The following is a 24,589-nucleotide window of genomic DNA, read 5'->3' as shown; positions in this document are numbered from 1 at the left end:
GTTCGTCGTTCCCGGTAAATCCATCACGAGCGAGTTGCACAATCGCGTCATGTCGTAACTCCTAAGTATGCCGCATTTACGGCAACGCTTTTCCTTATTCACGAATATTCACGAATTAGATTAGCATTCAGTGGTGGTAAACGTGATAGCGTCGCCGAACGTCAGTACGTACCCGAGATAACTTCGAAACTCGTGCCGGAATTTCGTGATATCGTCAAAGATTACGCGACTACTTGCATCTGGTTACACAAACGCTCACGTTCGTTGCAAATTTCAAAAAAAAAAAAAAAAAAAAAAAAAACGAGAAAAAAGTGAAAAAAGAGAAGAAGAAAAATCCTGGGTAAAAAGAAGATAAAGGAAGGTCGACTTTTTTTTGTCGAAGTTACGATAACCGAGGTCGTTTTCCCTTTCTACGGATTGCGTTTCAGATATTAGCCGGGCTTTGTTCGCTGGGCTACGAAACGAGAAGTTTGGAAAACAAAAATTGAAGCACTTTCGTTGGCCCGTTGAAATTCGAGCGGAAAAAATTAAAAGTGAAAGAGGGAAAAGCGAACTAGGAAAAGTTCCCGTTTCTGTGAAATTGTTTCTTTCGTTCGTTTCCACCGCTTCGGGGAAGCGAGTCGCGGCATGGAAAATAAGTTAATTCCAGAGGAAGAAAAATTAGGATTTAATTTTCAATTTGAAAACAATATTACAAATCTGTAACCGGGAAACTTTTCTCAAACTTCCGGGATCCGGCCCGTTCTTTATCTACTAAGAGAACACCGCTTAAACGGGTTCTCTTTTTGCCTCTGTCCGCCGTTATATGCGAGTTCTTACACTTTAACGGGTTTACCAGCGGAGACGCTATTTCTTTCTTCGTTCCCGACTTTGCATTAATCAATGTTCAAGTTTTGGTTGATGAGTTTTGACTGAGCTTCGGATTTCTTTCTACCAATGTCGCAGGAAGACGGTTCCTGGAAGTTCTTCATAATTTAAACACATTATAAATAATTTAAAACGTGCCATGGTATAAGATAATTAAGTTTGTCACTCAGCTTATTCCTGGAAAGTTTTCCAGCGTCGTCCATGTATATTTTAAACATTCTACTTCTACGCAATGTACTCTCGTAAAATCAAGTAATTAGTGAATTATATTACATTTATTTCAATCTCTCAAGATTCAAACTCATCTCTTACTATTTTTTATACCAAGAGACATTTTTAAGCTAGCAACCGAATAAATAATCATAAAAAACCAAGCAACCTCTAATATTATCACAATACTTTTATATTATATACATTAATATTTTTAATATTTATTATATTTATATACATCAAAAAACTCACGCAAGAAATCTTCTTCTTGAATAATGACCAAAAGAATCGTCTCGTTTGTAAATCCCACTCTCCTCCAAAAAAGCAAGATAAAGGAAGGAAAGAAGGAAACACCCTTTGCCAGGATTAGAAGCAACCACCCTAGCAAGGGTACTTTAAAGCAGCCATAGGCAACTCCTTCTTACCGCTAAGCTAAAACTGTAAGCGAGTTCGTTACAAGGTATTCATCGATGAAACTTCCTCGACACGTTCTTATCAAGCACGTCGATTCTTCGACGTGAATTAATTCCAGCGTGTAATCATTCGCGTCTTACGCCTTTACAGCGGTCGTTACGTTTAATTTCTGAGGGCATCGTGACCCGGTTTCGCGTTTCCTCCCTCTGCTCGTTATTACACCAGGAGAACGGTTGATCCACTCGACAGTTGGAGCAGCCACAGCTGCAACCTAGCCAACCGAGGCCCCGTATCTCTCTTTCTCCAGCAATGCTGGCTGCAACTGCTGTGCTACTGCTTCTCTACCGCTGTAGAATTCAAACCAGCCTCGTTCATGAGAATTGTATATATCCATGGAGCACCTGACGCCGGCGATCGCCTTCAAATTTGCACACTCGTTCATCTTTTATTCTATTTCGCCCCTCTATCATGCCTTCACACTCCCGTTCTATCGACGTTTCTTATTTCGTCTCAGCCATGTCGATCTCTTTCCTTTAACCCCGAGTCCACATCAAACCGGCTAGCTACCACCTGACCCTTCTTCCTCGAATAATTCTAAAGACAAGTATAGACTCTACATCTTTAAAACAGGAAGTGAAAACAACAGTGATAGATGCAAAGATTATTTTCATCTGCATTTAATTCAGACTGAACAGTCGATATTCTTGATGAATGGAACGAATGCTTCATTCATAGTAAAGCAACAGCGAAAAGTCTAAACTTAACAAGTTTGACAACAAGGAAACAACCGTTCGGATATCACACAGTTCTATCGACTAATTAATCGTGTCAACAATTTCAATCGTCCATAGTTTGAAAACTTATGAAACGAATTTCAATATTGAACTGAGGCCTGAATACAGTTTTCACTTTTGACGTTCACCGTGAATAAATCATCTATGACGCACGTCTGAAACGTAGAAGTGTAAATACGCCTTTAACTCCGATAGATGGAAGATTTTTGCACGCACATGGAGCCATGAGTCTTCTTAAGCGGAAATTATAGCTTCTGGTTAGGCGGTTCTTCGCCCTGGCGATACCCTTCGCTTTTTCCTTCATTTACATCCAGCATAATTTACGCGAGCTAACTGCAGAAACTTCACGTCCCATTCCTCTCTCTCATGCAGGCCTGCTGTTGCATCGATCGATAACGGAAACTCGTTTCTTCCGTTTCTTTTTCCTCATCATTTCTTTTTCTTTTTTCTTCTTTTCTTTGCTCCTTTGTTGTTCTTCGTTTCGTTTCAGTTTGTCGTTGCCTCGGTTCGAACGCGTCTTCATGCCGCTGCTTGTGAAACTAACATAATTTTAGCAGATGTGGTTCGTGATGTCCGCAAATGTTCGGAAAACGGGAAACTTCTTGTAGTATTAAAGAGAAGTATTAAGTTTTTACACTATTGATTTTTGTTTTTGGTTCGCTGGAGCATGTTGCACAAAGGAGTTTGATAACTCGAGACGTCAGCTTTAACTTCTCGCTGTCTCGCTGGGCAATTTTGAACGAGAACGATTTGAGAAGCTTGTTGGGTTTTACACACTATATGTTACTGACTAAGAATATAGAAGGAGTTTATATTATAATTTAATGATCTACAACTTCTTTGTAAAAATAAGATTTAAGTTTGTCTCCTTTGATACATTGTTACTTTCGTTCCTTTCTTTTCTCTCGCAAGGGAATGGGAAGCGGAAATATGTACGTATTCCGTTTCTTTTTTCCATACATTAAATCCTATTTCTCGTGCCTTTTAATTACACTTCCTATCTTCTATCTGAGACTGTATAAAATATATATTGATCTATAAAGTGAAAAAAATGTAGATATTGAATGTACCGAAGGGAGAAGCTTTTAATCTGACGGAAGAATTTATCTGACAAACGAATTAAATGAAGGATAGGTGACACCAAAGTTAGGCATTATTCGAATTGTCTCGAATAAATATTTATCTAAGATAATTATCGGAATAAATTCATATCAATCGAATAATTTATCTGTAGAATAATTACATGTTATCCATAACAAAGTATTTCCTATATTTATTCGAATAATAATTGCAGAATTATTGGAATACTAATACGAATAATTGTTTGTTTCCACTTAATTTTTTGCGTTATAAGTATACACAAATACTAGATACTGTAGGATTTTTACTATTAATTTATATGAAATAAATAAATGTCAAATGAACAATTTACGAAAGAACAATAAACTTTTTAATCTGGCATTTGAGAAAAATTGGTTATAAAAGTCAGTATTACAAGTGGACAATGTAGCTTGAAAATATATCTCACGTTCAATACTATGTTCATCTTGATGTAGCATAAATATCTGTACATAATATATAATTTTATCCGAATAAAATTTATTCGATCAAATTTTTATTCGGATAAATCATTATACAAATAATTTCTTATTCAAATAAATTCATGTTCAGATAAATATTTGCTCGATCGCATATTTATTCGCTAATGGCGAATAAAATATCATTTTTTATTTTTATTCATTATCAGCTTCTCCCAACACTGGATAACACTACTTACCCACACACGTTTCCTTTAAAATCTTCACTTTTCAAACATTCTTCTAACTCGCTCTAGCCTCAAAAACGTCTTTCAAAAATCCCCCAAAGTAGCTACATCCAACGCAATACATATTCCTACTACCACGTAGCAAAAGTACAATACAACATCGATTTCCAGCAGCGATTTCCGAATTCCATAACGAACAATGATACACGCGACAGAATCGAACGTGCCGTCGAAGATCAACCGATCGGAGAGAGCTACTTACGTATTACAATCGAGTCACCGATGATACATGACTCTTTTTTGGTTTCGGATCAGTGTTACAGCCTTTTGGCAAGCTGCCCATCTTCCATGGCTCTTCTATAAGTCTCTACGAAGAGCGCCGTGGAAGTCCTCGCTCCCTTTGCCCTCTATAATGTTCAAGACATATAACTCCGGTGTCGTGATTGTGAACATAACTCGTGCCGAAATTTTTCAGCGCCCGTTGAATTGGAATATAAATCGTCTGTCGTCCGTGTGCGAGCCGTTTCCGCTGACGATCCACGACCACCACGATTAACCGTGTCTGTCACGCGTGCGTGTACCAGTAGTGCACCACGGCCACGAGAATTGTTAATGCGTATCGTACTGAGGATTATTGCGACTGTTTTCGACCGAAAATCTGCCTCTTTTTAATTTCATTGTTTTTTTTTTTTTAATTGTAATTGATCGAATGTATGGTTAATGTCGGATGTGACGACGTACATTATTGTTTATAATTAGACTACAGAGATTTATGTATTTATGAGAAAATCGGAAATGCAAAAATGCGCAGAATGCAAATAATTTACAAAAATGTATACAATATTCAGAGTATAGCGACCTCTATAATATTTAATAAGTAAAACAATCTATCTAGGTTTTATTATCTTCGTAAGAATATGAATTTGCATAATAGCTAGGGATCCTTACTTAACTTGCATAATACATGTGAACTGCAAAAAGTGTACAAGCTATTCAATTGATACGTTACATAGTAGACTAATAGTTGTATAATGATATCATTATGAATTATTTTATATAATTCCGTATAATATAATTTGGATGAATAATTGATTAGTTGCAAACATTACATGAATCCTTTAATTTAAATTTCATGCATGTTGATGCATATTGAAATAATTCGTAAAACATTATCTACAACTCAAAAATGAACATAATATAACAATTAAACAATGCTTGCGTTATAAATCGTAACAAGTCTTATTTGTACAACGAATATGGCTGTATATGAAAATAATTTATATAACGCGAGGAAGATCTTTGTTAATAGCAACATCATTAATAACTGACATTAAATTGCATTAAAGCTTTAATTACGATTATCCAGGTACATTAATTAAATTTAAAACGGGGATTATTAAAATATTAACATTGACTGCGATATCGAAATGCTATTAAATAAAGATGAATATTTAGACACGACGAATATTTTAATTCGGGCCAATTAAATCTGATTTTTAAATAATACGCGCATTTTAATAATAATCCATCATACGTGACAAGATCTTAACTAATAACGTTAAAACGTTTGATCGATTCTATTCATTATATGATTTATCGTTTAAGTATCTTAGTTTGAAATTTTTCTTCTACTCTTAAACGACAGAAGTCTTTCTATTCATGATCGTTAGAAGGCATCCTTCTATAGCTAAAGAAGACAAAGTACAGAGAAAATTGGCCTCGAATTAGTATTCTTCGAGCATAGAAATTAATTCCTGATCGATCACTATTTCGCTACGGGAATCATAATAAGGCAAAAGCTTATTCGGTCAATACTTTCTCTACGCATCAATAAAGTGCAGAAAATTTCATCGACCAATTACGGATATTATACTTTCATAGTTATTCTACTGTAAATTAATTTCTCCTTTTCTCTTTTTCATCGTTCATTTGCTAATAATTAATCAGTTATCAATTTTTCAGCTAATTTATTTACATTAAAAATTAATCGAACTGCATCTCGATAATTAATGATTTTTTAATTATACCACGAAGCATAGTTGAAAATAGCCAAGTTATTTGAATTCATGAGGGTCGTAACTTGCAAGGATATTTCAAGCCATCTAAATCACAAGTTCACACTAGCAACGTCGTTTCAGTTTGCTCGAATTTAGGTGACTTGACTAAACTAAACTAGACTTAATTGTTATTCACACAAACTTTGACAATGAACTGTTATACATCTCCTTAAGAAAACTCGAAGTCAGCTTCGTATCTTGATAAAAAGAAGCAAGATTATTTATATCACAAAAGTCGCAGTAGCTTTTTTCAAAGTGTTTATAACGGTGAAATAAAGATGTCTCTTCAAAGATTATTTCCCCAGTCTGTTGTCGACATTCAAAATGTTCTCGCATATTGAGGAGCGTTCGGCCATCCATGCAATGGCACATCGTAATAATCTGGATGTGATAAAACATAGTTTTCGTTGCGTTTCATGCTGGAGAAAATACTGCTCCGTTTGCTGGAGATACTTCCATCTGTCCGCAAAGAATATTTTCTCCGTGTACACGAAACGTTCCGACGAAACTACGAAACGATGGATCGTCCAATAGCGAAACAGTTTATATTATTCTTCACTTCTCCATCCTTTCCACTCTAGATACCAAATGCAACAATAACAGTGGGCAAATATTAAAACACAAAACGTTTCATTCAATCGATATTGCAAGCGTAATTTATTTTATCAATTAGGTTCATAGCTAAATTGAATATTTCTCTTCCTGTAGATATTCGGAAGAAATGTTTAAGAAAACCTATTTGAATATTCAATGTAACAGCTATTTCATAAAAATTTTTCGTAGCAAGTATGACGAGCGTGATAATATTTTCTAAAAATTCCCTTTTACAGTTAAAAAGACTTATTCTAAAACATGTATACACAGAAACATTCACATTGAGACTATTCAATATGCTGTATTTATGTGATTGTGTCCCTGGAATTCTAATTTCTAAATATCGTAGTCATAGCCCTTTTTAAAAATTCTCTTCCTGTTAATCTTACATGTTTTATAGTAACCTAGAATTATTTTATTAAATGTAATGTATTCTTAATGAATAAAAGAAATATGAGAACATAAAAAGTATAACAGAGAACATATACGAAAAATGTACAGATCTTTTTTAGTGCTGTTAAAATTTTTTAATTTTTTTCTACTTTGCTTAATTATACTGAGCTTAATAAATAAATGAATAAAACATAACTTGGTAAAAAATTAAATCATTTTTTTCTCTTTAAACAAATCATCCCAGAGGTAGTTGTATCTAGATACAATTTTTATCGAAAGAAGAATTTTTAAGAATTTTTCGCACGTTATCTCCAATAATGGATTAAAATATACGTTTATCGTGGATAAAATGTTACAGCTGCGCGATATTATAAGAATATATACAGCATCGAAGAACGTTTGGTATTCCTCTGTATTTATCTTTCGTGCCTTAAATCATCTTTATGAAACAATCTATTATGGACCCGCGAAACACCCTGTATATCGGGTCTATTTTCCATCCGCAAAAAATTTATCGGCTGCGGAGTCGCCGAATCTAACCGGCTCGAAATCCAGGGACACAAAAATGCGCAGTCGATAGATCTAAATACAAAAAGCTCCAGACCTTTGAATCGCCTGTGATCAAAAAACGAATTCACGCGAGATATCGTGCAGTTGATCATCCTACACCGAGTTAACTGCGAACCATGTCCGTCGATTACAACAGAAAAAGAATGGAAAACAAACAGGCGAAAACTGTCAACGAGCCGATGTATCGGGTGTTTGAATAAAAAAACAAGCAGAGGAGAGAGATTTCTTACGAATTATCGGAAATACGATAGAAAAAGCCCCTGGTTCCAGTTCAAACGAAACATGTAATTACACCGGGAATTCGTGACAATTTGCGCCAATTGATAATCTATTTTCGCCCAACTATATTCTGTATAGCTAACGCACGGAATATAACGATATAGCTCGGAATAGCTAACGCTATTCTTTCTGTTGCAGGTGTCTTTCACGAAGGATGGAGTATCATAGCTTTCGGGCTTATTCATTTCGAAGTTATGCATCGTAAGGTGAGTAATTTAAGCAAATTTGTCATTTTAATTTCGGTGACATTCACTTGAAAAATCTTTTCATTGCATATTAGTATTCGTAAGGAATTTTTCATTTCACTTTGATCGTCAGTATTTTCATTTATTAGAAATTATACGAGTATTCTGCTCTGGATATTTTATGTAATTTTGCGTGTTATATGCATTCTGTGCACTTATACAACTTTCGAACTTTACACGAATGCATAAAAATCCGCGATATAATTATCAGAACTTTTTTTAACAATATTTTTTTTAACCCTCGTTCTCACTACTGGCCATAAAATTTATTCCTCGCATTGAACGTCGCCTAATTTCGCCACTATTAGTTGATCCTGATAAACTATAACACAATTTACTTTACATATAAGAATACAAGCGTCTGCCGTAGGTTTCCCGACGCGACTTTCATTCCCTAGTTCCGCGGAATAAATATTCCATTCGTGCAGTCGTCGGGGCTCACTGTCAATTCGGTGGCCTCTCAAACAATATTTATTTAGCCGGTATCGATTTTGTTGGCATGATATTGGTTTCCCGTACCGTTGCTTGTATTTTACCTCTCTCTTTCTCTCCCTATCCCTCTCCGTTTCGGTATTTTCGCTCGCTAAACCTCTGACCGGCGTTCGTTTTTAACCGTTTCCATCGTTATTTCTTGCACGGCCGATGAAAAATCGCGCAGAAACTCTAGGGTAAACTGATTTATAAACATTCAAGATTCGGATCATCGTGTTCGTAGCACGAGGAACACCTTATAGGCTTATATATACGTATCGTATTTTCATGAAGAGACGGTAAAGATTTGTCACGAGGAAAAAGAGATGTTAACGGAATAAAAATAAGGGAAAAAGAAGGGAAGGGGAAAAAGTAAAATAGGAACGTCGAGTGTACAGAGAGAGGGATGAAAGCTGTTTCCGCGTGCACAATACTATTTCCGGCACAATGATGGATTCAATTTTCGATAGAAATACATTCGACTCGATGGGTACAATATTATCTTCCGGAACTGATATTGTATGAAAGAAACTTCGAAATAGTCTAGTTGCTTGTCCTCGTTTCCATCGCAATAGAAAGACGATTAATTTCGGTCTTAATGTGTGTAATTAACCGCGTTATATTATCAGGTTAATGCATAAGTTTGTATATTTTTATACAATAGATACGATAAGAGGTATATTTTTTAAATTTCGTATCGTTTTACCAAATTATTTCGAAGTAAAGGTCATAATCTTGAAATCTTGTATATCGACCTGATTTAATTACGTCAATGAGATGCATTTAAGGAAACGATTTATTTACAATACTTACACACGAGTATGCTGTGTAGATTTTCGGATTGAAAATGGATTAATTGCCCAACGCATTAGAATTTCGCCGATGTAAATTTTAGCGTGCAAATATTCCTCTAAAACGGTAAATGTTGGTTCGAGTATATTTGATTACGAATTCGACGTAATTGTATACGTATGAATCTAGTGATGATTTTATTCTTACAAAATCTAAATGATGACACTGAAATTACCAAGTGAAATTACCAATTAAATATTCTGTTAAAAAGTATTCGAATGCTTAACGAATGCTTCTTAAAATTTGGCAACGTCTAATCATTCTCTAAAATACCAATTTGTCGTACTGTAACAAGCCGAATGGATTTCGTGATTTTCCCACTAGTCGCACGTTACAAACTATGTGTAAAATATTAAAGCAACCTGCTCGTTAACACTGAAACGATTAGCCACCAGATTCGTGCAGCGATTGCGGATGCATTTAAAAATTCGTTTAGATTGTCGTCTCAATTTTAATAACAGAGTACGTTTTCTTTTAGTCTTCCCGTTATCACCGTTGACACGCGAAAACCGACACGGCTTAGCGTTTTTAATTAAGGATATTAATGCATCTCGTCGCGAATATGTAATGGGTAACATAAGATACACAGCGCGCAGCCTGTAAAGCTTATTTCTGTTCCGATAACGTTGAAACGCGTCGAATACGCCGCGACGTTATTCGTTCCGTTTTATACTTAATATAAAAATGTCAGCCTATGCGCAATGTAAAATTTTCGAATTAATCTTAGGTGGCATCGCGTGCGTGACACAGGATATTTAACATAGTTTTCACGTTTTTACCTGATAACTTGATTTATATCAACAAATGGTGCTGCTATACACGCAAAATGACACCCAGTCGATTTATTCGAAAGTAATTCAGCTTATGGATTGGTTATGGCGGTAACAATGAATGTTTGCCAATGATACACATTCGAACAAGCTCGTTCTAATAAACGCGAATAATAGGTGTCACAGAGGGTCGTCACGCGAGCCTCTAACGATTTTATCGATACTGCGTATACGACCACCTCGTAACGAAACACTTGTTCATCTTCGTTAACCATGACCCTGTATAACTACTGTCTTTTTTTAGTTATAATCATAAAAAATGCGAGATTCTGACTGGAACGAAATCATAATATCAATATTTTAATCCGAACGAAATTATAATCACATGCCGTTACTTATACACATTTATGTAATGAAATAAATGAGAGATCAAAGAGACATTGGTTGTTTTATAACTTTGTTGTCAGGATAATCACTTATCAAAATTAATTAAATATCCAGTTCGAGAGACGTACAAATGTTGATAATAGAAGTGCATTAATTCATAAAGGTATTACAAACATTTCTCGTTTGATGTGATATACTTCATGGGTGTAGCTTCGGTGAACTTCTCGAATCGGATACCAAGGACTAATTATCCAAGAAGCGTGTATTATAAGAGTGATTCTGAGATAATCGATCCTATTACCATCTATTAAATTGAACACTCACATATCCAGTGTCATCGTGTTGGCGTGTGCGCGAACGATATATATAGTCGAATACGTAATTTTTCTTCCCAGACAAGTCACCGTAATGGCACGAAGGTGCGTCCTCGATATGTTGCGCGATGAAGCAACGCATTTGCATAACGATCGTCGTTATTGGAAGCCAAACTGTGTATCATAAATAGTCCAGTTTGAATTGGTCCAGACACAACGTGGTAATATCTTCCAAATACGCACCAATCGTCTCGAATGACATTAGTAATACGAAAAGTGGGTTCTGGCCTGGACTAAAAGAGTACTTGGAGATATTTAGAATAATTTTAAAGTAATTCTTAATTAAGTGTCTCGGGTAACGTCGCTTATACAAATTCCGTGATCATCAAGCACGACCGATATATCGTGACTTCCGGTACTCATAGCTATTTACATTGCCAGTCGAGGTCCACTCGTGAACGGTCGAGCAAATTGAAGGATCACTCGATGAACTTATCGGATAGGTCTCTGTAGTCGACATTGTTGCTGAAAATAGAATTCTCTGTATTTCTGCGCTTCGATCGCACGACGATATTGCCTTCGCTTCTGAGAATTTTGTATCCAACAATGAAAAGAGGTTCTACGTTATCTTGTTTTAGCATCGAACGTAATCGAGGAAACTAACCGATTTTAACGTAACAACTTTTCCAGCAAATATTTCATATATTCTTTGATAATCTATAGATATTATGTTGTGTTTTAAAGATATTTGAAGAATATGTATAGTTGGACCGAGTTGCTTCTCTGAAATTATAATTTTGTTTAATTAATATACATATGCATTAATAGATCATATTCAAACGTATTGAATCTTCTATCGCTTGTAAATGCTTGTAAATACCGCTTCCAAATTGTTATTTAATTAATTATCGTGATTGATATTTTCGAATATTTAAATGTAAGAAAGCAGGAGGAACTTTTTTATAGCTGCTTGTAATTCTTATTCCAAATATTCATTCGTTTTAAATGAATACAGATTAAGCATCTTCGAAGAATGCATTTCATTTATGGTATGAAATTTCAACGATACAGGGGCTTTCCATTTAACCGAGGTGTTAAACGTCACGCGTCGTTCTATCAATCGTGCTTCGTCAGTTCGATTATCCTCTGTGTCATTCGATGTGATCTTCGAGCGTTTATGCGTCTGTCCGTCAGATAGGTTTCTCCCTCTGATTGGCTGTAAATAATCGCTTTCCCGTCACAGTGGCTCCTCGGCCGTACGTCATTCCACAGACATCCAAGATATTACATTGATTCGCCGAGTGCCAGTCGTTTCGCGACGCTACCAACTTTTCGAATAAATTATCTGTTTTTTTTTTCAATTTAACAAAACGATCGTACGAAAGTGACACAGTTAAGCGCTTGACAAAGTTTTTACTGTTTTAGTGGAAGAATCTTATTGGTCTCTTTATACTTGGTTACGGCAATATCATTTATTTCTCGTACGACGTTCTATTCGATATTCAAATGTAGGGAGAGAATGGATTGGCTAACTTGAAATTCGCTCCTTTCGATAGAAATTACTTGTGATCCAGTCTTCTATTTGTTAAAAGAGAAATTCCTATGCTAAGAAGCTGACTTGATTTCATCATCGACAATTCGCAATTTAAAAGATGTCAGCCACTTAAAAGACAAACTGATCTAGTCCAATTGCTCGGAATTTCTCAATTTTGTTACATAAGTACATGGTTAATGGAAAACAAATTATATACTTACTCCATGAGTTCTTTTATGACAAAAGAATGACATAAATAATAGCAAATTCCAAAGTAAATTTAAAAAATAGCTTTTCCAACATCATCACTCTTTTCTGTTTTTCAGCCAAAGTACTGTCTCACAAAACGATTTATTTCATCATTAAAAAAATTCCTCCTTCTTGTTTTAACATCAGAGAAGAATTATTAAAATCGTCACGCGAAATCTTGAAATCCTCGCTGCACTCTCTTTCTCTCTCTCTCTCTCTCTCTCTGTAAAGCAATCCTCTACGATACAACGCAAGTACTATGGAGAGGTACTAGGAATTTATCAGTAGCCAGATATAATTAAGCGTGTAACGGATAACCGTTGCGCTCCCAAGTTCGACGGTGCATATACGTTTCGCTGCACAAACAACGTGGGCCAGGCCACTGTTTCTACACCTTGCAGCCGAATTCCGATGCTGCCGGCCAGCCACTTATCTCCGACTAATCTGAATGTAATTTTAAGTGAAACAGTTTCCGAGAGTTTAATAAAGCCTCTCTTTCTCTCTCTCTCTCTCTCTCTCTCTCTCTCTCTCTCTCTCGCACGCGAGCGCTTACGGCAACAAGTGCAAATTACGCTGCTATTCCGGCAAGAGGACGGATCGGTGACTCGGTGGAGGTAATAATTCTCTACTGGTTCAGCTAACACCTTCTACCACCCTTGTCTTATTATTTGCACGTTTTAGCGTTACCTATTGGTGAAACCATGTGTTTTTCTGAACGAATCTGTATCTTCTATCGCGAACATTTTCTCAAATAACGAATATTCCGAGAGATACTTGCATTTTTTATTGTCTAGTGAAACCATCACAATCCTGAGATAGCAATTCACTAAAAATTTATATGGAGAAGTTTCAAGTATTAAAGTTATAAATTTAATTGCGCACTTATTGGATAACCATTTATCATTTTGACATTTTGTTGACATTTGGTTTGGCCATTTGTTTGCTTACGTAGGGATTAAAGTAAAGCTAAAACGAAAGTCTTAGAATTAAGAAAACTCTATAAGCAATTTGTTAATTAAATTGTACGTGATACTGAAATATTACATAGGAATTGACTAATCCACTTACAGCTGTTTTAGTATCTACTATATTTTCTTACAATATTCATTTCGACACGAACCGGTAGCCTTTCAAAATATTACTAGCTACCCTACGAGTATGGGATTTTCATGTAGTCTCGACGATGCCAGACTGCCGTCATTCGGGTGTACACCCTCGTTCCCTTCTTCGACAACACGAAACTGCTGTCGCAGTAGCCGAGGGTTGCCAACATGGGTGGTTGGTCGTCGAATTCGTTTTCTTCACCGTGCACTCGTGGTACTGTTCTCTACACGGAATAAATGGCGCGTTTTGGACGCCCTTGCACGACCGTCTCTTCCCTCATTCCCGTCTCGACTGGTTTTTCCACTTTGTCACCTTAACGCCGGGTGTAAGAGTGGCTGGGCTGCAACGAGGGCCGGCTTTATATCCGTGGCCAGATAAGAGCGTAGGGCACGGAGATTTACATGGACAGAGTGAAATGCAGGCACATTGGAATGCGGGAACCGGGCCGGAATGCTTGGATTTTTCGCCAGCCGGAAACAAGGGTCTGCGAACGGCTATTCCGATGAGCTGCGTACGAAGGGAAAGAAAGCGCCACCGGTTCGCAGATTTATCCATGTTAACGTCCACCCGCCACGCTGTTGGACCTGTCTTTTTACGGCTTTTTCCCTCGACCCTTGATCAACGTCTCTGTGAGGTTTTTGTTTTTAATTGCAGTGGTTTAACGCTGAAATTAGCAAAGATTTTCAATTTTTTAGCTTAATTGGTTTATTATCAACGAAAGATTTCTAACGCTGGAACTAGGAAAGATTTCAAGTTTTTCAGATTAATTGGTTAGATTCATTGCAATTGAAGAATTTGGAAGAATAAGGCGGTAGTTTCATTTGTTATTAAGGAATTTGACGAAATCAACATTGTCTTGTATTAAGATTGACTCGTTGATTGTATAGGTATATCTATTTATTTCCTAATAATCTAAGTATTAACATATAATATAATACTTATGTACATATCACAGGTGGATGGTTTGGTTATACCTTTAAATCCTGGTTTCCCATAGTTCTGTTAATCTGATTTTCATTATCTGCTTCACATTCACCGTTGATCTGCTTTTCATTATCCTATACTTTATGCTAATAACTCACACAGGCAAATAATTCACACAAAATCTCAACTTACATGAATTTATCATTAATTTTTTGTTTTGCATCGTCACGTATAAAATTAAATACTTACGTACTAACTAAAAGTCTTATGCTAAAGTTCTTGCACTTGTTTCCTTAGTTATATAGAACATTGTATTTGTTGAATAAATACAAATGTTACGAATATAATACCATACCATAATAATCGGTGCGTTTACGTACGGATTAAATGTTGCAAAATTTAGATCTGCCAAAATTACTCGTTGCTTGTGTGGTATTTATTGACACGTACTGTTCCGATTCCCGTTGTTAGTGTTTAATTGGTTAATTAAGCGACTGGCGTTAGCTCTTAGATAAATAGCGAGTGTGAAATATGATACATTCTAAGTAGTGTAAATTGTACGTTCGACGAAACTAATTGTCTTTAAACGTGACCTATTCGAGAGTTTCTAATAGTGTTAAATATGAAGTACTTGTATTTAGAAAATGGAATTTTTCTACAATTTCTAAGGATTTTTCTTAATTAGTTGCAATCTAACGCAGTTACGATTATATATAAAAATCCTTCTATTATTGACTTTTACTACTGAATATTATACGATATTGCTTTCAGTATCAGTAAAATTTGTCGCATCGAAGCGTAATAATTCAGGCGTAAGATATACGATTTTGAAAAGAAATACCCAACCAATCGTATCGCATATTATCGACATTTGCCATCTGCTTCGTTATCGATAAAGCGACAGACAGGCGAAAAGCGCAAAATAGGTCGAAGACCTATATTCTTGGTGATTCACCTTTGAAATGCGAAAGTTTTCCACTCGGTAACCTACGTCAGTTTCAGAGAGTACGTGGATTCGATCTGATAATTAGTAGCAATTGCCGATGAATCCGTTGCGGATAGATACGAGCGTGCATGAAAATTGTAGAACGTCTAATTTCTAAATTAAACTTCGTCGCCAATGCTCGTTAAAATCGCCTTTTATGTTTCTCGATTTTTCTTGAGTGGTATGCTTTGACATAATTAATTATACTCATATGCAATATGATATGCCACGCAGAAACTGAACTGATTAACTCCATTAAGACTAAGTTGTGAAAAAAATTTTACTGTCATTAAAAAAATTAAAAATTTACTTGAAAATTTCCAGAAATACAGGTGATAGGAAAGGATTGAAATGTGGTTCTCAAAATGAAACACTAGTCGTGTACTGGTATTAAAAATAATTAATATTCAGAAAATTTACTTAATCGGTTGGATTTCCAAATGATTCTCATATATCACGCTCTTGTAACGATAACTAATTCCAGATAATTGGAGCAACTTCTATCTACCGATATCCGAATTGAAATTAAATTCCTGGTTTAATTGATTAAACATTACTCGCTCGTTGTACGTACGCACGGCTCTTTAGCTAGCATGCAATAAATCTGTGAATAGCAACGAGACGACGCGTGATGATGCCTAATGTGTCTGGGGAAAATAGTTACGCTAAATATTATTTGCATTATTGTAATTGCCATTTGCATCGATGCAAATCGCCCGGATTTTAATGATGTTGGGGTGTGGCCCGTAATTAATGGCTTATACAGCGTGAGACATAATTAGAACCATTTTAATAATTCTATGATAATTTTACTACTGATTAATTTAGCTAAATGAGTTCATAGCCCGAAAGAAACCGTAATTTAATCTTTTCCTGTCGCTTATTATTTACAAAGTTTCAACGTCAATTTTTGAATCTCTTAAATGGGAGCCAATTTTTTGTCTAATGATCAAAATTATAAATATGTATTTGACATGTCGGTTCATTATTCATATACGGTTTATTCTATTACATAGTGAATATTTTGCAAATAGTTGAATTGGACGTAATGGATGTAATTGTCGCCATTAGATATTTATGCAAATTTCTTTTCAAATGAAAAATTTCTTTATCTATTATATTTTGGATATTTTATATATTTTTATATCTTCTTCTCCTACTTCTGCATCTTCAAATTCTCCATAAAAGTATATTAATAACTTATGTCATAAGCAAATTTAAATCATACCAAGATTGGCTACTGACCTATTTTTATAAATGAAAATACTCAGTGACCTATAAACAAGAATGCACGTACTTCCAGGAACTATTTCGCATTCATTGATATTACCGGATTCCGGGAACAACACTGCAATTTAATCTAATTCGTCGTGGCGAAAGTTATTTCTTCGATCGTGAACATACCTCGTGATACACGTTGGCAGAAATATGATGCGTTAATAACCGCGTGGCAATCAGCCGGCGTTATTTCGTTTCGAGAAAATTGTCGAGACGAAACTTTCGAGATCTCATGTATATGCGACTGGCTTTGTTATTTGTTTCATTAAATTGACTCGGGCCACGCATTCGCCTGCAGCTCAGATTATTTATGACGAGGACTGGTGCTATCTCCGTATCAGTGGTCACTGGGTGTCTCATTCGTGTCCGAAATTAGGAAAACAGTGGCGCTGTAATTTCCGGTCGTTGGCCAAATACCGGTGCACACAGACTTTGCGCTGTTTCAATTTCGTCTACGCCCTTACTCGTCTTATAAAGCCGAACGGTCTCGTATCATTTGCATACAATTAGCTTTATCCAAATTATTTTCGTGCGTACATTTCGCTAATCTTTACTAGGAGCAGATTTTCCTGTGTGCTTTTTGGTTCCGATGCTTTTTCAAGCTTTTTGGCTCGTACATTTCATGTTTAGAAAATAACGTTGGTGATGGCATGCGATGGAGATCGAGAAGGATAATTAAATGTGTTGGAGGTGATAATGAGGAGACTATTGGCAGATGAAACTTTACACGTACTTGTAATTTGTAACACCTCCTTGTCAATTTGTTTGTCCAAATTTTACTGTGAAAAGAGCTCGTTGAATAACGGTATACGTAGGCACACACAAAATGTAAAATGAAGCTACGTCTGAACGTGAATTTGTGTTATATAGTTTGCAGATATCTCTTGATGAGATACCATCAAAATTATATCTTCTCTTAAAATCATCGCTTTCATAGTGATAGAATATCGAGACTCTTAGTTCGAAATCGCGACTAATTATACGCAAGTTAGAATATACAATTCGGAATGTGCGGTGATTGGGATGTGGATGTGGCAGGAAGGCATGCGGGTAAAACGCGTTCAGAAAATTAACAGTTCGTACCGGGTAGTTTATGTACGAGCAAAATCGTGTTTCGCTCGAAAGTAACATTATTCGAGGCGAATAATGCTTTCGTTTCCGGGGGAACGCTACAAGTATAATGCAGTGCATCATTTGCCTGGGGTGGTGGGGCCGCATTTAACGTTGCCCCCTCCGGTACACATTCGGATTTCCGGTTTTTCATTGCGCTCAACCAACTCCCAGGCGGCTTTTAACGTTAAAAACATTATTCGATTATTCCCAGAACGAGAGGGGATCGCAATGAATTCGGTATGTGAAAATACGATTCGCGCGTCGCGATGTCTAACCGGTTCATACGTATACATACTAAGTTGATAAAAAATACACGCAGCGCGTGTTAACGGGTCGCTTGTTTGCAGATATCGCCGTCGTTCGCCAGCGAGGGGTGGTGGGCTTAAAGTATTTCGGCGTCGAGCGCCGCTAATTTAATCGCACCTAACTCTTTTCCGGAATCGACGCGTCACTCGCAGCTGTGCGCAATTTACCTTTAAAAGTAACGAATTATGTACACCAGACGCCGCTGGATATAATTAATTTTTAGCTAGGACAGGGAGCGTCTTAGGGGCGCGTCGTAGACCGTGTTCCTGTCGTTGGTACGCGACCATTTTCAAAACGGAGAAACTCCCCACGTTCTTGGATATTAACGTTAAAAGCGCACGGGGTAAGTAAAGCGTCTTCTTCGTTCTGTGAACGCCTGGTGACCTTCATTAAGGAGTAACCTCTAATCTTGTAGCAGCGTGTACGGATAGCCGGAAGTTCGCACGATTTCGGCAACGATGATATTCGCAAGGTAGCCACGAGGTGGCAATTACCACGTGTTGGGTGGTCCGGTTCTAGCGCCCAGTGCACCACCGCTGAATTAACCAAGCCGGGACGAAATACTTCTGAAGTTTGCTCACCGGCTGGATTGCCGGCTAGCTTTCTAGTTGTAGTTACACGTTGAAGCTGTATTACAGAAGCGCCCAGACGACTTGTCTGGCAAATTCTCGAAATACCTGCCAGCTGCCACAGTCAAACGTCAAAGCGAGTTTCCTGTCGTCTCTTCGTTCTCTTCTCTGTTTCTCTCTGCCCGCTCCTATCTTCATATAGCACGATATAATTCGAAACATTAATATTCCCAACTATTAAAATTTTTACCATATTTCCGTGGATAGATGTACTGTATAATTCGCCAGCTGCCTGCTAAAAATTAAACGCGTCACCGGCCTACGTTCGCTCCTTGAATTACACTCGAATCTGTGTAATTAAGTTTTTTCGCTCCTATCAGACATTAAATGACTGGTTCCTTGAATTTTTGTCAGAATGTGTATAATTTTCGGACTATGACCCATTATTTGAGGCGAAATTAGTTGATTAATGCGGTCGTTCATTGGAAGAACGTGAATGAAGAAGTTTTCGAGGTAAATTTCGTTAACTTCTAGAATCTTTTATGAAGGTTTTAACCTTCTTTAATTATGAGGAAATTATAATGGATTTTATTTTTTAATGGACACGAAGTTTTACAATATGTACGTGATGTCGAGTTTGAAGTAAGACGTAAGTGAACTTCGTATGAAAATTATTTACTAGCAAACAGCTTAGCTAATAGACGTTTGTCATGTTAGTGAATATTTAGTTGTAAAGTGGGATTATTTTATATAGGAAACCATGTCCTCGTGGTTCCCTACTTTCTATAGTACAAACGAAGATTATTAGAGCATTAAACAGTAACTGCAGGGGATGATTTTCACAATTTCCATAAAAAGCGAACAGAAAAGAAGAAAGTTGGAAATAATATATTACATTAAAATCATAAAGTAATATTTTCTACGTAGAAAAATTAATATTTGTTTTCTGGCCTCATTATAAAATTCATTTATTCCTAACTATCTGCAAGTCACACTATGAAATTCTACCTTCATTAAGTACGTTTTAAAATTTCTCATTGAAAATATTCTATGTTAAAATTATCTTAGTCCAGATTTGTTTAGATCAAGGAAGTTTAACAAAACACCATAGAATTATGGCATGGTCCAGGAAGTAATAGTCCAGCTGGATGGTATACGATTCTGTAGTTATTCTATACCTGCTGTTTACAAAAGATTCCAGGTGGTCGTGGTTGAATGCAAACTGAGAGGAGGTGGAGTGAATGATAGAGTGAAATTGCCGGTTATTCGATTACTTTGAGCCACATGACAAGCCCAGGTGAATATTTGGTATAACTCAATAGGACCAACTATTAGCACAGGCAAATAGTAAACATCTGTTCGAGGCGAGACAGAGGAAACGTACAATTAAATCACAGAATACCGAGGTTAACCACGTGATTATTAAGTTATCGTACTTTATCGCACTTTAACGTAGCTTTGTGCGGATTACATCTTTTCTAATGTCAGAAAAAATAGGAAGAAAAGTGATAAAGATGAAGGTATTCCTATTCGTATGCGTCTGCTCACTGACACAATCTTTGCTCTGATATAGCGTGAAACAGACCTGTCTTAAAGTACCACGCTTTGCCCAACGCACGTTTAATAATGTATGTAACGGTACATATATGGACGCTGGAAAAGTTTGCGGAAAGGAAAGTTTTGTTGGGTATGTGCAAGGAGTTTCTGTTTCGGTTAGTATATTCGAACGGCGTCTAAATCGTACGAGCTACGGTGGTTTATCTTTTATCTTGTTTTACTGTTTCGGATATTGATCCAGCATTCTTTAGAATAGTTTATTCTTTTTTACGAAATTTTGCGGTACTTGCGAAGACACTGGCTATGTTTCGTTTTCATAGTCATACGCGAATAATATCTATACTTTCTTCAATTATTTATGTACACGTAGATACAACTTTCCATTACGACTCCAGTGATATTTTATTCTTGTCCAATCGATTGCTAACAATCGTTTTCTAATGCCATAACTTCGTAGAAAAGTCGGTAAATTCGAGATTCGAGTCGCGTTGGTTCGGCTGGCAGCAGCATAATCTAACCTTGTTAGCGTTGCTCGCCGAGTGACTGTCGTCACTGTTACACTCGATGCACCATTAAGTTCGTCAACCTAATTCACGGTAGTTTACACTGGCTGCTGGCATGCATAGCAGTCCGAAATCTCTTTGAACGACTCTCGCTCACCTTCCTCGAAAGAACCGGGATTCCACCTTTCACGAACCACAGAAGCATATCGATCGTACCTTCGATTAACCAACGCCATAGTCTCTTTCCATTCCTCTCTCCTTTATTTTTTCGCTTTTTATCTTTTTCCTACTTCTCGTACTTTTTCTTTGTGTTTCTCTACCGCTGTTCTTTATATTTTCTTTCTAACTTCTACGGTCGATCTACCACTCCATATCACTATTTTATTCCCCTTCTTTTTACCTTGGAGCTGGAATATTTTCATTCTTCAGTCTTTCAACGTCTTGTTCTATTTGTACTATTTTTTAACTATCTCACCATACCTTGCTGTTTTCTTATTTTCACCTAGTTCTTCTCTTCCTTTCGAATTTTTTAACTTTCTTACTCTCCTTTTGCCTTTCTTTTCTTCCACTCTTTTATGCTTCCCAATTCTCTTCAACTTTGATTTACTTTTCCTCCTCTTCATCTTTCTTTTGTCCGTTTCCTCTCTTCCCTTTTTCCTTCCTCATTTTTTCCTATAATTCTATATAATATCCCTTCTTCGCTCCCATTTATTTCCCCTGTACTATCATTCGCTGCTTTCTTACTTTGTCTCCATGAGAGCCATATCGAGATACAGTTTTAGGAAATTGGTTCGCGTCGATTCGAGCGGTTCGCGTTCGAAGTAAGGCATCGCTTTAAATCGTTCGATCCAGCCGCTGGGTAGTTCACGTCGGTGTTTTCCGGACGAGGAATTTTTCCGGCCACTCAATTTCTTCTCCTCACTTTCGATGCCCGCCCTTTTCGAGGGTGATCGCCTGGCCCGTGCCATTTCTTTGATATCCTTCGCTCTCACCACCCTCGCGCGGTCAATTACAAACGAGGCGTTATTAAAGATTATCCAGTTCGGAGAAAGTGCACTAACTCGACCCGTTCGTTCGTTAAAGCTTAATAAATTCCCTTCTATTATATACGTTTATTACAAGTTTCCTGCTACTGGCTGGCTTGAAACTAAAATGAATTTTGAGTGAATAAACTGATTCCTTTAAACGTTCCGAATAAATAGCGAATTCAAAATTTGAAGTGAATTCAAAAAATATAACGAGAGATAAATTTTTGGAAAGAAATCAACATTTCTTACTCTTTAACTACTACTAGTAGTATCGAAAATGCTTCTTCATCTTTCACATACATTACCTAGCAGTGGTATTATCGTGAATATTACACGAATAATATCCAGCGTCAGCTCGGGGAAATCGGAACGGTTAAAATGGTTAAATCACGGTGCGATTTTCCGACTGCCAGAAACTGACGGTCACGAATATTCTTTCAGCATGTAGACGGCACCGAGTTCCTTCACCTGTCAACCTACCCCGTCCTCTCTTTGATTATTCACGAAGAAAATTCAGCACGAAGTCTGTCGAGAGATACTTTACGCGCCCTGTTCATTGTTCTATCTCGTATTTCTCTCGTAGCTGCGGTAACCAACCCTTATCTGTGTTATTTCGATATTCTGTCTATTATCAGTTGTTATACGTTCGATCCTCGCTCTGAGCCAAATTCACGTTTTATTCAAATGTTTGTGAGTCGCCTATAACCCAACGATACCACTTAAGGACTACAATAATTTATAGAAATTCTATTCTTTCATTTTCTAATATTATAGAGAACTTTTGAATTTGTAAATTTTCAATTTTGTGAACTTGGCAGAGAAAATCGTAGGAACAGACTTCTTTAAAATTAATTATGGTAGATCTTAATGGAGAAGTATATGAATACCGATCGTGACTTTTAGTGAATTGTATATTAAAGTTTCAGGGAGAAAGTACTGCGAAAATGCCACGAAAGAAATTCCTCAGTAACATGTCCCCTAATATTGTTCGTGATTTCATTGGATAATCCTGTCTTTGTGACAGATCGTGATACGTGTGTAATCCAATATCCAACTCTTTCGGCAACCAGATATAAGACATTTTGGCATTTTCAACGAGGATCACCGGTAGTTCTAATATTAAACGCGTTTTAAGGACAAAAAACATTTGTTCTGCCTTCAACTTCCATATCTCATACGACATAAAACAATGTATTCGTTAGCTTTTTAGTATGTTTGAATCTTTGAAAACAACGGTATTTCATTAACGATGTCGGTGATAGACAAACAGATACGAAACAAATCCTCGTAAACTCGTCAACGTTGTGAAGCGCATTCCTTTCTAAAGGTATTGTATTTTATGGTGAACGAAACCAGCCACCGTGTATGCGTTTAACAACATTACGTTGCTGTACAAGCGTAGGACTTTTGTTCTGTGACAATATAACGCGGATACCTGTAATATCCGTCACATCCGGATTACAGATCCGCAACATTATCCGGATAACGCACACATCCAACGCTTGTCTGCTGCCGGATTACGAATGTACACACCGAACATCATCTCCCCAACGTTACATTGATATTATAATGCGTAGATGTTCGAACGTCTGAGGTATCTTGCCCGGTTTCGTCTCTCGCAACCTACCAACGCCGCACACGATGAAATTATCTTGAGCGAACATCGCGAAGGGAGATCGTTTCCCGCGAAGCTATTTCGTTGGTAACTTTGATATTGTAATATTGAATTTTGATAGGTTGATGCTGTTCAATTTCGTTGATAAAACGAGGGAGGAGGGATATTTTATGGTAAAGGTTCCATGAATACATTATTCGTGATTTTTGGATATTTTATTTTTGTGGTTGTAAAATATTCCTATGCTTGCTTCTTGAGGGGGAAATTGATCTACCGAAGATAATCTTACTCGGCGTGAAAAAAATATTGTTCGTTATACTATAGCTGTAATAATCGGTGTAGGTATAGTACAACTAACTTTAGAGTAGAAAGTTGTAACCAGAATGTTATAACGTGTATGTGTGTAGTTACATCTGAGGATCAACTGGAACGTATTTTGCATTAATTTATCATATAGATGAGATTTCGTGCTGTGGCTGATGATGAACGCGAAAGATGTTATTAAATTTAGATATTATACCATTATTTATGACATGATTTACATCGATGCGTGAACGGTGAACATAATACCTGCCAAAACAAATATCTCCGTTATTCAAAACATTATAAAAAAAATCAAGGGAGCGTTCATTTAAGAAATTTTAAATAATAAATTTTATAAATTGCATTGTTATCTGTCATTTTTCAAATTGTCATAAATTCTTTTCGAATTTATTCTGACAAGTTGTATATCGTTACCGTTACTTATGATCCCCAGCAAAATCTCGTAGTCTCACGTCTCACAAAACTCGGATCAACGTTTACCATTTTTCAACTGACAAATACCCTTTTATTTACATTAG

General features: G+C 36.6%; 1 protein-coding gene across 6 annotated transcripts in view; it reads left to right on the top strand.

Moving 5' to 3' along the window:
* Positions 1–24,589, top strand: part of Kek5 (leucine-rich repeat, immunoglobulin-like domain-containing kekkon 5 protein) — a 338,741-nt gene that overhangs the window by 82,702 nt on the left and 231,450 nt on the right. For all 6 annotated transcript variants that reach the window (XM_074111636.1, XM_072005882.1, XM_074111634.1 and 3 more), the window contains one exon: positions 8,082–8,149. The gene's annotated coding sequence lies outside the window, so the exon portion shown is untranslated. The remainder of the gene's footprint in view (positions 1–8,081; positions 8,150–24,589) is intronic.

This window comes from Bombus fervidus, chromosome 1 (assembly GCF_041682495.2).
Source record: "Bombus fervidus isolate BK054 chromosome 1, iyBomFerv1, whole genome shotgun sequence".
NCBI classification, from domain to species: domain Eukaryota; kingdom Metazoa; phylum Arthropoda; class Insecta; order Hymenoptera; family Apidae; genus Bombus; species Bombus fervidus.
Note: the sequence above shows the minus strand (reverse complement) of the source record. Positions and strands in the feature narration are given on the sequence as shown.